The following is a 16,259-nucleotide window of genomic DNA, read 5'->3' as shown; positions in this document are numbered from 1 at the left end:
GTAAAATTTATGTTCTTCTGATATTTCTCTCTCTCTCTTTTTTTTAAGAACTAAAGCTAAGGATGTTGAAATTCTCTTTTCTCTCCTCTCAAACTTGGCAGAAGTAGACATCCTACAGGAATGCTTGCCTCCAATTCTCAAGTTAGGTAGTGCCTTTTTGTGCTTGGTCTCTGTCTTGAATTAAAAATGTGGGTCACCTGAGGTCAGGAGTTCATGACCAGCCTAGCCAACATGGTGAAAGCCCATCTCTACTAAAAATACACACACAAAAAATCTAGGCGTGGTGGCGCCTGTAATTCCAGCTACTTGGGAGGTTGAGGCAGGAGAATCACTTGAGCTCAGGATGCTGAAGGTGCAATGAGCCAAGCTCATGCCATTGCACTCCAGTCTGGGCAACAACAGTGAAACTATGTCTCTCTCTCTATATATGTAACATTAATAATAGTGGTAACAGTAATAGTAGTGGGTAATATTTATTGTTTGCTACATGCAAGGTACTGTACTGAGTGTCAATAACTTATTCCACGGAATCCTCACAATATATCCATTAGATGGAACCCTTACCCCCATTTTCCAGATAAGAACATTGACGCTTAGTGTCCTATCGCCATGAGGGGCTGCCACACGGGCTAATTAATCAGAGGAAAACTCTGGCTCGTTATACTAGGCTTATTCATTGAGAAACAACTTTCCCTAAGTCAGGTGCACCTGTTAATGAACAACACACACTTTTCTGCCAAGAGATAAGCAAGTTTTCAGTGGATGCACTGGAGGACACACTGGAGGAGGACGTGCTGCGGTGGGGGGCAGGGACGTGGCGCAGATGGACTTAGGTCAGCAGGGCCGCTCCCTGTGCAGAAGGAAAAAGAGGCAGCTTGAGCCTGTTGTGGGCTGAATTTGGTTCCCTCCCTAAATTCAAATGAATCTGACCGTATTTTGAGGCGGGGTCTTTAAAGAGGTGGTTAAGTAAAAATGAGGTCACCACCATGGGCCCTCATGCAATATGCCCAGTGTCCTCTTTTTTTGTTTGTTTGTTTTTGAGATGGAGTCTCACTCTGTCACCCAGGCTGGAGTGCAGTGGCATAATCTTGGCTCACTGCAGCCTTGCCTCCGCCTCCTAGGCTCAAGCGATTGTCATGCCTCCTGAGTAGCAGGAACTACAGGTGAGCGCCACCACGCCCAGCTAATTTTTGTATTTTTAGTAGAGACGGGGTTTTGCCATGTTGGCCAGGCTGGTCGCAAACTCCTGACCTCAGGTGATCCACCAACCTCAGCCTCCAAATTGCTGGGATTGCAGGCATGAGCCACTGCACCTGGACTGGTATCCTTTTAAGAAGAAGAGATCAGGACACTCAGCCATGCAGAGAGACACCAGCGATGCACAGGGGAAAGGCCATGAGAGAACACAGTGGGAAGCGGCTGCCCACAGGCCAGGGAGAAACCAAACCTGCAGAGACTCCATCTCTGACTTCCGGCATCTGGCACTGTGAGAAAATAAAGCTCTGTGTGTAAGCCACCTGGTCCTTGGAATTTTTTTATGGGAAGCCTAGGAGACTATGCAGGCAACTGTGCAGACAAATACAGTCAGATATTCAACCCCTAGGGCCCGCTTTCCTATTCCAGGAGGAAGGAGTAGGAAATACAGAAATTCAGTCCCTAGAGCCTGCTTCCCTATTCCAGGAGAGAGCTGCCAGCATGCATGGAGAGGAGAATAGTTGGGAACTGGGGAGAGCCAGCTCCTCGCTGGGGCTTCACAGATCAGAGGTGTTAGAGCTGGCATTGAGGAACCTGTCTACCTGGCAGCCTTCCCGGGTATGCACCTGCACTGACTTGAGTGATTTCGACAGTAACCCAGCAAGGTCGGCATTATTACAATGCCCATTGTGAAGATGAGAAGCTGAGGCATGATGAGATTCGGTGACTTGCTAAAGTTCACTCAGCTGGGACGCCTCGGATCTGGGATTAGAATCCAGGACGTTCTGGGTCCAGGGTCCACCCTCATATCCGTCGCATGCCACGGTGGGATTATGAGGTCTCTGGGGAGCAGAGGCTGAGACAGAAGGTCCGTGAGGCCGTAATATCCATGAAGGAGGAAGGGAAGGACCCAGGATGGCAGTGGGAGCTCTGGGATCAAGAGGAAGACCTGACATTTCTGCTAGCTCATCTGAGGGGTCTGGAGCAGAGTGGGTGCCTGGGGAAGAGCCCCGCTTTGGTGAAAGCGATCAGACCCTTGAACCACCATCTCTGTTAATAGCTGGGGCTACCTGAAAAAGAGCAGGACTCAGCTCAAAACACAGGGACCCCCAAGGAGCTAAGCACTGGGGGCTGTCTGCTACCAGCACTCCTCGAGGCTGAGCGATGGCACTTTCTGGAAGAAAGTCTGAGTCTCTTTCCATGTCAGCCACAGTGGGCCTCTTAGTTATGACACGGAACAGGGATATTCTGGTGTTTTTGGAATCATCTATACCAGAAGATTCCGTATATAGTCTATATTCTATAGTCTATTTTCCTCTGAAATCAGAAATTCAAATTCCCAGGAAGCTCTGTTATTTTTAAATGAAAACAGAACATTTTTACACAACCTCAAATTTCCACTTTCAGTCCTTTCCTGGGTCAGGGGAAATAATGCATTCCGTGAATGTTCTCTTTTCTTTGTCCTCAAAACTGTCCACCATGTGGCCTGGGTCATGAGATCACACTTGTGTTCTCACAGTCACTGATGAGCGGTCTGAGAGGAAATCATTTTAATAACAATCCACCAAGCCGCTCTTGCCCCGTGCCAGGTGCTCAGCCCCTGCCCTGTCCACATTTGGGGCTGGAGGGTTCTTTGCTGCAGGAGGCTGTTCAGGGCAGTGTAGGCTGCTGAGCTGCACCCGTGGCCTCCACCTCCAATGCCAGCAGCATCCCTCTCCCGAGCAGGATGGCCAGCAATGACTCCAGACATTGCTAAAGAACCCCGGGCAGCACCAGCACCCCCAGCTGAGAACCAGTATTTTTTTTAATTTTTAATTTTTGTATCATACTTTAAGTTCTGGGCACATGTGCAGATCATGCCCGATTGTCACATAGGTATACACGTGCCACGGTGGTGGTTTGCTGTCATCTACATTAGGTATTTCTCCTAATGCTATCCCTCCCCAATCCCCCACCCCCTGCTACCCCTCCCCTAGTTCCCTCAACCCCCAGCAGGCCCCGGTGTGTGATGTTCCCCTCCCTGTGGCCATGTGAAGAACCAGTATTCTAAGCCCTGTTTGTAAATGGATTCGATTAAGCTCCATGACACAGCTTTCATGACTCTGTTAGACAGATGAGGGGATTCTGTAAATGAACAGAAAGTTTTCTTTTTTAGAAAAACACAAAGTTATCAACATTGACGTTGCCTATATCCATGGAAGAAACTTAGGAATGAGTAATTCAAAGAGATGACTGAAATTTGGGTGGATGTAGCATCTTCCACAAAGAACAATAATTTTACAGAGAAATAACAGCAGAAGGGAAATGGCCTTAGGCCTCCGATGGTTGAGAAACTACAGGAGGGTAAATACCTGGGGGAAACTGCTGGAGACAGGTTTGTTTGCACATCTTTCTTCTCGTGTCAACTCTGGGCTAATCATAGTCTAGAATCATCTCCCGCAAGGAGAGTTTATATCGTCCTTTTAGGTAGGAAAGGAGACGGTACAGAGAACTTTCCTGCCTTTGCTTCTTATTAATTACCTTTAACTCAACATAATTCGAATGTCAAAAACACATCTTTTGGGTGTCCTTCAGGTTGAAAGCTCGTATTCACAATTTTAATGAAGTTCAGATTATCAATTCTTACTTTCATGGATTGCACCTTTGGTGTTGTATCTGAAAAGCCATCACCAAACACAATGATATCTAGACTTTCTTCGTGTTATCTTCCAGGAATTTTATTGTTTTGCATTTTCACATTGAGTTCTGCAGCCCACTGTAAGTTAATTTTTGTGAGGATGCAACCCAGAAGAATAAAATCAGAGGGCTGACATTACTCAGGTTCAAGACTTCCTAGAAAGCTCTAATAGCCAAGACAATGTGGCGCTGGTGAAATAACAGAGAAATTGATGAATAGGACAGAAAAGAGAGCCCAGAAACAGACCTGCATAAATGCAACACAATGAAGGAAAAGTCTTTGACAGCCTTTCCAGAAAGTGCTGCTGGAACAACCAGGCATCAAAATTCATACGAATAATAGAAATGCTGATGATGAAATGGATTGTGGGGCTTGCAATCTCACGGAGTTTGCTTTTTCAAACCACGCAGTGACAAATGTCCCTGTGCCTACCTGCTTGTGCACAAATGCCTGTTTCTCTAGGGCCGCTACCAAGAAGTGGGTCTTACAGTAAGATAAAGCAGTATTTAAACTCCACTGACCCCACGGTCCTTCACAACAGCCCTGGCAGGCTGCTGGTATGACATCTCCTTTTTTTCTAGATGAAGAACCTTGAGACTCTGGGAGGTGAACGTATGTGGCAGACTGCATTTTCCAAAGATGGCCACGACAGTCTCTCCTGCCTGCCCACGTCCTCTCCAAAGTGACCCTGTTACGTCTCCACTAAAGAGGTGGAGTCTAATCCCCTCGCCTTGAATCTGGGCTGGCCTGAGTGAGTTGCTGGTGTTGGGGCTCAGAAACCGACATCTCAAAATATGCGCCGTGGTCATGCTGAGCTGAGGAAGCTGCTCAAGGCCTCTTTGACTTTCCCACCATCGCCCTCCAACCCTCTCTCCGTCCTCTGTCTCCCTTGAAGCGCAGGATGAAGTTCTCTGAGGTTCCCTTTTCTGCCTAAAGCCCAGACCCCGCCAGAAGAAAACAAGTGCCTCTGGTGCTTTCCCTGAGTTTTTATCCACTGAATTCATATTGCAGGAAGAAAGATGGAAGTCTGTCTACACAGCCGGACAGACTTTTGTTACAAACCATTTCCTGCTGTGCAGGCCCTACAGACTTTGCCCCAGGCCACCGTCCGTTCTTAAGCCCATTGAATTTCCCTAAAAATCATTTACTACCGCTCTAAAACCATCCACACATTCCCATCTTCCTATCCCCTGAGACGGAGGGTACATAGCCACCTGTTCACCCTATTGTGTCAGGTGGGGGGTAACAACACGTGGTTTTCTCTCCATGCACGCTAATTAATGTGTACGCCATTTCTCCTATGAATCTGCCTTTTGTGAGTGGATTTTTTGGCAAAACTTCAGAGGGTAGAGGGACATTTTCCTTTAGTCCCCTGCATGTGGCCAATAGAATTTGATAGAAGTCTGAGGTTTCTGGTGCCAGGTCATGAAAAACCTCCCACCTATGTATGTTCCTGGGACACTAGCCCCCCAGATGCCTCCTCCCAGGGAAGCCAGGCCAGATTGAGGGGCCACATGGGGGCCTTTCAGCCCACCAGCAGCAACTGCCGTTAACACGGTGGCCATGTTGAAAATCAGCACAATTCCACCTCCACGTGGCTCTATCCAGTCTGCAGGCAAATGAATGAGTGGAGGAATTCTCAGCAAGACGCAGTTTAGGAAACCTTGTTCTTTTTCTTTTCTTTTAAGATGGAGTCTTGCTCTGTCACCCAGGCTGGAGTGCAGTGGCTCGATCTTAGCTCACCAAAGCCTCCACCCCCGGGGTTCAAGCGATTTTTCTGCCTCAGCCTCCTAACTGGGACTACAGGCACGCACCACCTCTTTTAGTAGAAATAGGGTTTCACCATGTTGGCCAGGATGGTCTCAATCTCTTGACCTTGTGATCCGCCCACCTTGGCCTCCCAAAGTGGTGGGATTACAGGCGTGAGCCACCGCGCCCAGCCTAGGAAAGCTTTTTCTATGTTCGATCCCACTTTGGCATAAATCTGTAAGATACTGGAAAGGATAGATATTATATTCCATTAAAAGTGGGAGTCAAACTCTCTTTTTTAAAATTTTATTATTATTATTATTATTATTATTATTATTATTGTTGAGACAGAGTCTCTCTCTCTTGCCCAGGCTGGAGTGCAGTGGCGCTATCTTGGCTCATTGCAACCTCTGCCTCCTGGGTTCAAGCAATTCTTCCACTTCAGCCTCCTGGGTAGTTGGAATTACAAGTGCCCACCAGCAGCCCCTGCTAATTTTCTGTATTTTTAGTAGAGACGGAGTTTCACCATGTTGGTCAGGCTGGTAACTCTCGGTCTCGAATGACCCGCCCACCCTGGCCTCCCAAAGTGCTGGGAATACAGGCATGTGAGCCACCACACGTGGCCAAAGCCAATTTCATTAGGTCACTGAAGGTCAAGGTGACCCCAGCAAGTCGCAGAAGACTTGGAGAGCGTCTGAGAGGCTGATGGGTTGGCTGCCAAGTCGTGCCTCGTGGTGATCTGAGGTCAGTTCAGAGAATTCCCACCGTGGGTTTTTATGTCTGATGCAATGCAGTCAGCTGAGGACGGTAGTGAATGTTCAGAACTTCTCTTTCTGGGGACAAAGTTACTTTGAAACATCATCCAGCCCAATTCTATCTTCTAGCAATGCTTGGCATGTAGTAAGGCCTCAATAATCTTTCCTTGAGTGAATGAAGGCATTGGCTGTACCTGACAGATGAGGCGGCTGAGGCTGAGGGACTTGAATGAGCCATTTTGCTGGTTCTGTGGAGAGCTTCCAATGCAGAAAGTCTCCTTAGTTAAGAAAACTATCGTCTAAGACTCCCTTGGCCAGTACCTTCCGTTTATGAAAAGAAAAGGTCAACTTAAATAAAACCTAAACGAAATGGAATTCAAATGCTCAGGGTCAAATCCTAGAGGGAGGCGCTGGGGAAAGGACAGCTGTCTGGGGGTCAGTGGCAGGGATCGAAGCTGTGCAGCACCAGGCGGTGGCAGGGATCTAAGCTCTGTGGCACCAGGTGGTGGCAGGGATCTAAGCTCTGTGGCACCAGGCGGTGGCAGGGATCTAAGCTCTGTGGTGCCAGGCGGTGGCAAAGATCTAAGCTCTGTGGCATCAGGCAGTGGCAAGGATCTAAGCTCTGTGGTGCCAGGCGGTGGCAGGGATCTAAGCTCTGAGGTGCCAGGCGGTGGCAGGGACTAAGCTCTGAGGTGCCAGGCAATGACAAGGATCTAAGCTCTGTGGTGCCCATCAATGGCAGGGATCTAAGCTCTGTGGTGCCAGGTGGTGGCAGGGATCTAAGCTCTATGGCACCAGGTGGTGGCAGGGATCTAAGCTCTGTGGCATCAGGCAGTGGCAAGGATCTAAGCTCTGTGGTGCCAGGCGGTGGCAGGGATCTAAGCTCTGAGGTGCCAGGTGGTGGCAGGGATTAAGCTCTGAGGTGCCAGGCAATGACAGGGATATAAGCTCTGAGGTGCCCATCAGTGGCAGGGATCTAAGCTCTGTGGTGCCAGGTGGTGGCAGGGATCTAAGCTCTGTGGTGCCCATCAGTGGCAGGGATCTAAGCTCTGTGGTGCCAGGTGGTGGCAGGGATCTAAGCTCTGAGGTGCCAGGTGGTGGCAGGGATTAAGCTCTGAGGTGCCAGGCAATGACAGGGATATAAGCTCTGAGGTGCCCATCAGTGGCAGGGATCTAAGCTCTGTGGTGCCAGGTGGTGGCAGGGATCTAAGCTCTGAGGTGCCAGACAGTGGCAGGGCCTAAGCTCTGAGGTGCCAGGCAGTGACAGGGATCTAAGCTCTGAGGTGCCAGGAGGTGGCAGAGATCTAAGCTCTGTGGTGCCCATCAGTGGCAGGGATCTAAGCTCTGAGGTGCCAGGTGGTGGCAGGGATCTAAGCTCTGTGGTGCCCATCAGTGGCAGGGATCTAAGCTCTGTGGCGCCAGGCAGTGGCAGGGATCTAAGTTTCACAGCGCCCACGGTCCATTGGTTCATCCTGGCAAGGCCTCCAACAAACAGCCCTGTGCAGCTTCTTTGCCTCGAGCCCAGAAGCTCTTGCAATTCTCTGGATGTGGGGTAAGGTTAACAAACTCAGGATCATAGAAGAGGAACATTTCACATTTAAGAATCTGTATTTCTCTTGAAAATCTGTTAACTACCAAGACGCAGGCTTCAAGGCAATCGTGTGCCAGTAAATATTTAACAACCAGCTCTGTGTATAAACCAATTCCTGTAGTAAAAACACTCATGATTTCATGCTGCTAACCCAAAGCCGCTGACGGCAGAGCTGGGAAGAGCTGTGTCACCTTGGCTTTGGTAGCTGGTAGGACCAGCTCAGTGATCTCCACTTACTGGAGGCCCCACCCCTCCCTTTTGTCTTCAACCAGCACTTACATTTGCCAGCCCCTGGGAATGCGAGCACCTGGCAAGGAAAGAGTCAACAACCCCAGCTGGCTCCACACCCAGCATTCCAGGTTAGAGAACTGTCCACAGGAGGAAACTGAAACTCCTCAGAATCAGAACGATATGCTACCTTTCCCAAGGTTGCTTAGTTACTAAGCCGCAGGTTTAGGGTTTGGAGGTAGGCTTTCTCACTCCAAGGTAGTTGCTTGTTTCATTACCTCGTGCTGTGTTTTTTTCTACCCAGGCCGTGACAGTTCATTTATCAGGACAGTGAGATTCCAGGGACAATGGCATTTGTACTGATAGTGGAATCGTGGAAAATAGGAGGAAAAACGGTGACAGCAACCCAGGTCCTTTGACGTATTTCTGACTATAAATAAAAGCAATTACATGCAAACAATATTTTTGAAAATATGGAGAAAACACCGGTCTTTTGGACACCGTGAGTCATAATCCCCCGCTTCTCTGTGTATGTGATAAAATTTGTGATTCAAAGCTGCTGTTTTTTTTCTCCCTCTCCATGGAATGGAATGCAAATGGAAACAAGGCAGCTCCATGACAGCCTAGGCACTTGGGGAGTGAGACAGGGAAGGTGGCAGAGATGACCTTTGCCTGGGCATTTTTTAGTCCATTTCCCTCTTTGCTCTTGATATCTTTCTCATCCCCAAGGAGCTCAAAGGAGAGTAAATGGGCTGCAATCGTGAAGCAGGCCAGTGAACTGGCAAATGAGTCTTGCATATGCAGAGACTCAGTCTTCTCTTTCTGGGCCTGCTGGAAAAGTCCTTACCTGTAATCCCACACGCACATGCACACACATGTGCACACACACACACATTCGCATATGTACACGTGCACACAAACAGGCACATGTATATGCACACACAATGCACACATGCATGCACACACACACTTGCATATGCACACATGCACACACATGCAGGCACTGCATACACACACAATGCACACATGCATGCACACACACACTTGCATATGCACACATGCACACACATGCAGGCACTGCATACACACACAATGCACACATGCATGCACACACACACTTGCATATGCACACATGCACACACATGCAGGCGCATGCATACACACAATGCACACATGCATGCACACTCACACTTGCATATGCACACATGCACACACATGCAGGCACTGCATACACACACAATGCACACATGCATGCACACACACACTTGCATATGCACACATGCACACACATGCAGGCGCATGCATACACACAATGCACACATGCATGCACACTCACACACTTGCATATGCACACATGCACACACATGCAGGCACTGCATACATACACTTGCATATGCATGCACACGCACACACATGCAGGCACATGCATATACACGCACTCACACAATTCACACATGCACACACACTCACACTTGCATATGCACGCACAAACACATGCAGGCACATGCATACACACAGACACATATATAAACACATGCACACACACTTGCATATGCACGCACACACATGCAGGCACATGCATACACATGAACTCACACAATTCACACATGCACGCACACACACTTGCATATGCATGCACACACATGCAGGCACATGCATACACACAGACACACAATATGCAAACACATGCACACACACACTTGCATATGCACGCACACACATGCAGGCACATGCATACACATGCACTCACAATTCACACATGAATGTGCACTCGCACTTGCATATGCACACACAATCATGCAGGCACATGCATACACACAGACTCACACAATGCACACATGCATGCACATTCACACACATACATGCACACACACACAGGCACATGCATACATACACAATATGCACACGCATGCACACACTTGCATATGCATGTACACACACATGCAATGCACACACTCACATGCACACATGTGCACACTCACACGCACACACATGCACAAATGTATAGACAAAAATAAAGATAAAAAGGAAAAACTGGAAACCTTAAAAAAATCTCTAAATGAACTGACATTTCTTCGGCTAGCAGGCATTGAACTTTGTTTCTCCTTTTGCTAAAACTTTCTCTAAACCTAACATTCCTTGGAAACAAAACCCACAATCCACTTTTGAAAACTCTGAAGATCTTTTTCTTTTCTTTGGGATCATAAAATATTTTTGACACCGAACCAGCTGTGAAAGTGAAGATGAAGTTAACAGGGCTTCATATTCGACCTAAATGTCCACTTTCTGATTTATATCCCTTGAACTTTTGCAGAATCAAGGCTCTGGTCTTGGGAAGACAGAGGCTGCATTTCCCAGCACATTTAGGGTAACCGTAAACGGAGTGTGGCAGCATACGCCAAAACAATTACCGGATTTTGTTTTGTAGAAATGAGACACAGGAGGCATACATGTCAGCACATTTAAAAAAGTAAACATCAGGACAAGCAGTTATTGTCTCTGAGCTCCAAATCCACCTTCCATGCTCTGTTTTGTGACCCCATAAAATCAGCATATGTCTGATTGACCAGCTGTTTTCTTTCAGGCTCTTCCAGGGAGGGAAATCAGAAGGAGGCCTCGGGCTGGAGGAAGAAGGAGGGATTTGCTCCTTTATCTCTTCTTCCTGGGCTCCTTGTCTTCTTGCTGTTCCCATGAGCATTACGGAAGTCCTGCTTCACCGCACAGCCTCAGCCCTTTCCCACAGCAGCAACGGGATCCAGTTCACAGTTTCTCCAGCACTTGTAGAACCAGCCTCATTTCACTCCCTCACGGCCAGTACCATCAGCCAGTCAGTTCCCCCACCTCGGAGGACTGGCTTCCACGCCCAGATGTGGAGGGGCCAGTATCAGCTGAGCAGCAAGCTCTCCTTGGAGGGGTTCCCAGACCCACAGGACATCTGTAAGCTTCCAGGTTTGGGTAATTCCCATCTCCTCTTCATTGCTTCAGCACCAGGAGTGGTGGCTGCTTTACGCATCAGGCTCCATGGTGTCACCCAGGCCTCCTTTTCCCCTTGTGGTTATAGAGTTAGTAGCTTTATATCTAGTTAACAATTCTTTATGTTAAAATCTCTCTGTACAAATGACTGACGCAGATTCCGTCTCTTGGTTACACTCTGATGAATACAATGGAAACTGCCGTTATCAGGTGTAGTCACCGTACCTGAAAGGCATCTGTGGGCTGGGAGAAGGTGGAGAATGACCAGGTACAGGTCTCCTCGGACACACTGGAGGACGGCATGCTCCATCTCCTTACGTGTAGTACGGACGTGTGGCGTCCTCTGGCCAATGACATGGGAGAAGTGATGAGTGTCACCTCTGATTGGAAACATTCCAGAGCCAGTGCACACCCTTCTTGTCTTCGCCTGCCCAGGAGGCCCACGATGTAGGTGCCTCAACACGAAGGCTGTCTGGGATGCTGAGCTGTCACTGCATGTGGGTGTCAGCCCTGGAGAGTCACCACTGCTGTCTTTGCATGAGCAACAGAGGCATGTTGCGGAAGGATGCTGAGGTTCTGGTGCTGTTTGTCACCTCAGCATCACTAACTGATCCTGACTAATTGAGATGGTGGGCAAGACCTTAGCTGTTTTGTTTATCCACTGTATCATCTGGAACAGCACTTGGCATATAGTAGGCACACAAGAAAGAGGTGATACGTGAATGGATAAAAGCGAGAATTCGTGTGCAAGAGTTCTAATGGGAATGATGAAATGGCACCAAATTTCTGAAACTATCACACGAGAAAAACAAACAGGAAGTTTCTGAAACCAGTGGCCCGCAGCCCTATCAGACATGATATCTCCATCGCTTAACAAATGTTTTCAAGCTCCTCTTTCACAACGCTGAAATGGAATTCACAAATAGCATCACGTACATACAAGGTAATTTTATTAAGATTAATATAATGCTCTAACTGGATATCAAATCAAATAAAATGCATTTATAATTTAATGATGCATAGTTCAACATGCCATTTGAGCATGACCACATGAGAAAACGTCTCTTCACAGTCATTGTAAATGCTGCAGACTGAACACACGTTGACACTTAGTCGCTGCTGAAGAGATTTTCCAGTGTGAGGAACAACTCTCGATAAAGTTATAACAAAGACAAAATATTCCCTGAGTTTGCACTTGTGAAACATTTGTGGTTGTGCATGATGGGTGTCATCTCTGATTGGAAACATGTAAGAGCCAGTGCACACCCTTCTTGTCTTCTTCTCACACCCAGGAGGCCCACGATGTAGGTGCCTCAACATGAAGGCTGTCTGGGGTACTGAGCCATCACTGCCCAGGGGATGCCTGACCTGGAGGGTCACCACTACAGTGCCGAGAACTACAGCTTTCCCCGCTAGTTTGATGGGACAGTTACAAGTTGTGAATAACACAGGGCAATTATTTTTTAAGACAGAGTCTAACTCTGTCACCCAGGTTGGAGTCCAGGGGCGCATTCACAGCTCACTGAAGGCTTGACCTCCTGGACTCAAGCGATCCTCCCACTTCATCCTCCTGAGTAGCTGGGAATACAGGTGTGCACCACCACACCTGGTTCATTTTTTTTTTTTTTTTTTTTTTTTGTAGAGATAGGGCTTTACCATGTTTTCCAGGCTGGTCTGGAACACCTGGACTCAAGTGATCCTCCTGCCCCAGTCTCTCAAAGTGCTGGGATTACAGGTGTGAGCCACTGTACCCGGCCAGAACACAGCTCAATTCTTTGTCCCATGGGCCTGTCCTGGACATTGCAGGGCATTTAGTGCCTCTGACTTCTGACCATGAAATGCAAGAGTATGCCCTAACCCTTCTGAAAAATAAGCGCTCCCGAAGATGTGCCAAACACATGGGTGTGGAGACAGTTATGTTTCTACTGAGATCTGTGGCTCTAAACAGAATGTTCTATCCCTGAAGGTCCCTACGTCACACACAGACCTTCCCCAGATCTTGGTCTGCAGAGGGCACTGGGTCATCACATCGTGGTCACTGCTATTGCCTCACAGTGACCAAAGGGAGGCCACAGGAGGAAGGAAGAGGAAAAGAATCCTCTGCTTTGAGTGTGGACAGCTGAGCAAACAGGACTGCATTTTCATTCACCCTGTCTGGAGGTGCGGCAGGGCGGGAGACGCAGAGCAAACCTGTGTGCCTTAGAGCGGGGAAGACGCTTCTGGGAGCATCACAGACAATGTATTTCTCTTCCACATCCGTGGGAATGAGTCAGACTTCCTCTGCACGGCTTTCCTCTCTTCATCAACCCTCACCCTGACCTTCTGTCTGTGTGATTGCAATCAGCATACAGCAACCACAGGATGGCTCATCTGCGTTGAAGAGGTCATCCACAGCCTCTTCCATGCTTGCAGTCTCCTAGGTGATAGGAAACGGCCATTGTCGGCCCCTGTGCCAGTGGATCCTGTTGGTAGAGGATGCCCATGCTGGTGCCAGGCCATCATCCAAGGTGTTCTCAGAAAGGAGTAAGGGCTGCTTCTTCCAGACTTGGACATCTGTGTGACGGTAGCCTTCCGCCCAACTCCTGCAGTGCACAACCTGCTCAACCATGCATAGTGCTTCTGGAAGATGCACTTTACTTGATAACAGTGGAAAATAATGTTGCATTATCACACCACTGGCTCTTTTGCCAAATGCTTCATGGGACCTTCATTCTTAACATTTTTCTAGAAAGAAACCCTCCTGCATTATACACGCTGGGCTCCCCCTCTGGTCTGATGGTCAGCCTGGGAGACTGTGAAGCACAAGGCATTCTGGGACTTCTGCATAAGACTTATTCCCACTCAGTATTTATTGACCAACAGAACCACCAACTCCTTCCTAGAGACCATCTATCAAATGGCTTCGGTTCAACTGCTTCTGCCAAGCCACCCTCTGCAAGTTCCTGAGTAGAAAGCCTTCTTTGGCTTTGCAGATAGAGATCTGTGACATTTTCTGACTTCTAGGGAAAGAAGCCTCACCAGCATCTCAAAGAGGGCAGCAGGGTGTTGGACTAGGAGAGCAAGAGCTTGTCTGATTTCTGGTGACCTCGTAAGAGTGTTTCTCAGCTCACAGACAAGTGTGGCTGCTGGTGCACACCTGACTCTGTGGGGTGGATGAGCATAAGGCAGCTTAGTGCAGAGATTCTGAGACAGGCTCTGGCGCCGGATGCCTGGGTTCAAAGCCCGATGGTAGCCCTGTGGCTACAGTTGAGCAAGTCGCTTAATCTCTCCTTGCCTTGGTCCCCTCACTTGTGAAATGGGGATAATAACAGCACTTGCACTTTAGGGTTACCGTGATGTTCAGTGGCTCAATATGGTTGGAACAGTCCTTATTCATGATAAGCTGGCGCTCGTTACGTGCATTAGTTATGAACATATGTTCATTATATGCATTAGCGATGAACATAATTCATAACGAATGCGTAACATAATGAATGCCAGCTTATTATGTCTGAGGACACAGCTATGTGTTGCTTTAACAGTTAAGAATTTACTTTATTTTTAAAGAAATATATACCTAGATATCAAAACCACGGTTTCACGGCATTACCGCTAATGATGAGATAAAGGTGAATGCATCAATACAAGTATTGATAACAATACATGGTCCTCAACTATGGCAGAGTCCTTATGGCTGGAATTTGGGAAATGGAATTTGAGTAGTTTATCCGTAGCATGTGCTCAGTGACTGTTAGGCAGAGTTCATCTACAAGCATTGGCAGCATTTTTGTGCCTACCAACTGGTAAGGCACTTATTTCTTAAGACTAGACTAATTCCTTGTTGCTACAGAATATTCCCATCTCCCAGCATTTGGCGCTCACAGGCTCTCTCCTAACTAACACCACCCTCACGCTGAGCATCTCTGGCTGCTCCATGCTCACCCTGTCACACCTAGAAAACTTCCTGGAAGTTTCCTTTTCCTCCTGATTTTGGCAGGTGGGTCCACGACAGGCGGCCTGCTTTATTTTGTTTTAGTTTTTGACCTGATGTCTTGGTGGCATTCCTGGGTTTGGGAAGATGACTCAGATCTGAAAGTCTGGGATAGTGGACAACGTATTTGTAGACGATGCCCCCAGTCCTGTTTAGGTCGTGGCTGTGACGTTCAGCAGCAGGAAAGTGACTCAGCTCAGGCGGATCCTACCCAGAGACTGAGGCTGGCTCAGGTGCCAGGGAACACCCTGAGCCACTTGGTTCATTCAGACTCTTCTATCTCCTCTGCCAATTCTGGGAAAGCACTCCCTGGCTCTTACCTAGAGACGCTCACATGTATGCAGTGTTTCCCGGACTTCAGCAGGGCTCAGTCTACCTGCGGAATTACTACCATACCCACATGTCGTCTCGAGTTCTCAACATTTTGATTATTTTTTCAAGACTTTATTACGAAAAATGTTAACCATAGAGAAAAATAAATTGTACAGTGCACACTCAATACCCACTGCCTCGCTTCTCTAAGTGACATTCTGCTGTGTTTGCTCTACTGCGTATCTGTCCACTCCCCAGCCCTCTTTTCATCTTCTTTTATGACTCATTTCAAAGAAAGTTGCAAACATCTGTTTACCCCTAGATGCTCTAGGCTGCCTGCTATTAACCAGACTTCAAGAATCAATTTCTTTTTTTATGTAAAAAACACAAATTTGTACTATGACCACAGATGGAAAACTATCACTGAACATAAATACAATTAACTCCTTTTGAATAAGGATGGCAAAAACACAATGGTGTTAGGAGACACCAACAGGATATGTTCAGAGTTTCTGCAGGAGGAAGAGACTCCAAGCCTGAATGGCTGTGTGAGTTCTTCCTTCCGGACAAAACTAAGGCATTGCTAGGCTTTGGATCTGGTGTCCGGCGTTAACATAGTTCCAGCTCCTTCACTCACTGGCTACGTGACCTTGGCCAAGTCACTTCACCTCCCTGTACCTTGGTTGCCTCCTCTGCGAAATGGGGATGATAATCATGGTACCAACTTCACTGGGTGGTTTAAAAGTAAATGCATGAATATAGGCAAACTCCTTAGACTTTTGCCTGCATGTTGCAGACATCCAATTCATG

At 47.7% G+C, this 16,259-nt stretch overlaps 1 protein-coding gene across 1 annotated transcript in view; it reads right to left on the bottom strand.

Annotated features, from left to right (window-relative positions):
- Positions 1-16,259, bottom strand: part of TMEM132D (transmembrane protein 132D) — an 834,368-nt gene that overhangs the window by 15,348 nt on the left and 802,761 nt on the right. The window lies entirely within an intron of this gene.

The sequence above is a fragment of the Aotus nancymaae genome, unplaced genomic scaffold (assembly GCF_030222135.1).
Source record: "Aotus nancymaae isolate 86718 unplaced genomic scaffold, 86718_ANA_hifiasm-v0.15.2.pri h1tg000021l, whole genome shotgun sequence".
NCBI lineage: Eukaryota > Metazoa > Chordata > Mammalia > Primates > Aotidae > Aotus > Aotus nancymaae.
The sequence above is the reverse complement of the archived record's forward strand: the minus strand, read 5'-3'. Positions and strand labels throughout refer to the sequence as shown.